The 1338-nt window shown below is 40.9% G+C and overlaps 1 long non-coding RNA gene across 1 annotated transcript; it reads left to right on the forward strand.

Annotated features, from left to right (window-relative positions):
• Positions 1-787, forward strand: LOC130529187 (uncharacterized). Its single transcript, XR_008951498.1, has 2 exons — positions 1-119; positions 538-787. It is a non-coding gene; the product is annotated as an uncharacterized LOC130529187 (long non-coding RNA).
• The last annotated feature ends 551 nt before the right edge of the window (positions 788-1338 follow it).

Below are 1338 nucleotides of genomic sequence, written 5' to 3' on the forward strand. Positions count from 1 at the left end.
GGCACAGCTTATCTTCTTACTCTGCTGGCAAAAAAAATGGGCATAACAAAGATCCTGAAGTCAAAAAGCTTTATCATTGTCATCACCAAAATGTGTTTGGACAGTTCTCCTAAAACCAGGTGAGTTTCATTTTGTTGTCACCATCCACAGCAGGTACAGTTAAACAGAAACAACAACAAATTATTTTTCTGTCATGGTCACTGGATTAGGAGAGCTCTTATTTGCCTTTGTTGCGATTGCCTTGGTTTTCAAGTAACTAGTTATCACAGGTGCTCAAACTTTTTGTTTTAAGTCTAGTCAGTTTTTTAAAGCTACATTAAAGCCGATGTAAAATATTTAGACCAAGCATCTGTGGAAACAGCCAGCCATGCAGGGACAGATTATCAGCCGATCATGTCAAATAAAGAATGACACTTTAAAAAAATCCTAAAACCAAGTTTAGAAACAAACTTGTTGGTTAGATCATGATTGTGCCTCATCCACTTTGAACAGATAAAACACATTTGATACACATTTTCTTGATTGCTGTTTTTACAGGGCTCATGGATATGCCCTCCTTAATGACTTGGATGATGAAGCCGGCACAGAGAAAATTTTGGCTTTAATAGATGAAAAGAACCGTAACAGGATTAAGAGCAACCTCAGGAAGGCCAGAAAACAATAAGGAGGCTTTGGCTGACACTATGGCATTTACACCAATTAAAGCCACCTAAATACAAAAATGCTGCCTCTTGGGAGAAATTTAATCAAACCTGACCCCCAACAAATAAAATCTGTTGTTAGTTTACCCACTTGTCTCGCCCTCACCTATCCGCAACATTTCTCTGACAATGAAAATCTAAGCGACTGTAAACAGTAGTCACTCATATTTCATACTGAACAAACCTAAGCCAGTGGTATGGCAAAGACCCTGTCCAAATGATCATTGCAACATCCTACAAGGAATCAGAAGCACCACCATGAAGAAGTTGGAATAGTTTGGAGTGGTTAAAAGCAATCTGCCCAGGCAAGGTGTAGCGATTCAAGAAGAACTGTTTCAGGAGTTGTCGCCCAAACTGCCCCTATCATGACTAGAGAAGGTGTGCAAAGGCTGTGGCACACGCAAAACAAGGGCAGGGGATGGCATAGGAAGGAGTAGTATCGGGGCTGCCTTTAGTATCAGGGTTGCCTTTGATACTCCTCTAAAATCAATATCCTCCAAAGACAAATGAACCAATCTGTACCGCTAGCCTCACATCCAGCAGACTGTCCTGGGCACCTTATGTGACAAGAGCTCAAAGACGGACAGTAACATTCTAAACACATAGCGACACAGAAGGCAGAAATTGATCCAAGACT

Source organism: Takifugu flavidus, chromosome 7, assembly GCF_003711565.1.
Source record: "Takifugu flavidus isolate HTHZ2018 chromosome 7, ASM371156v2, whole genome shotgun sequence".
NCBI lineage: Eukaryota > Metazoa > Chordata > Actinopteri > Tetraodontiformes > Tetraodontidae > Takifugu > Takifugu flavidus.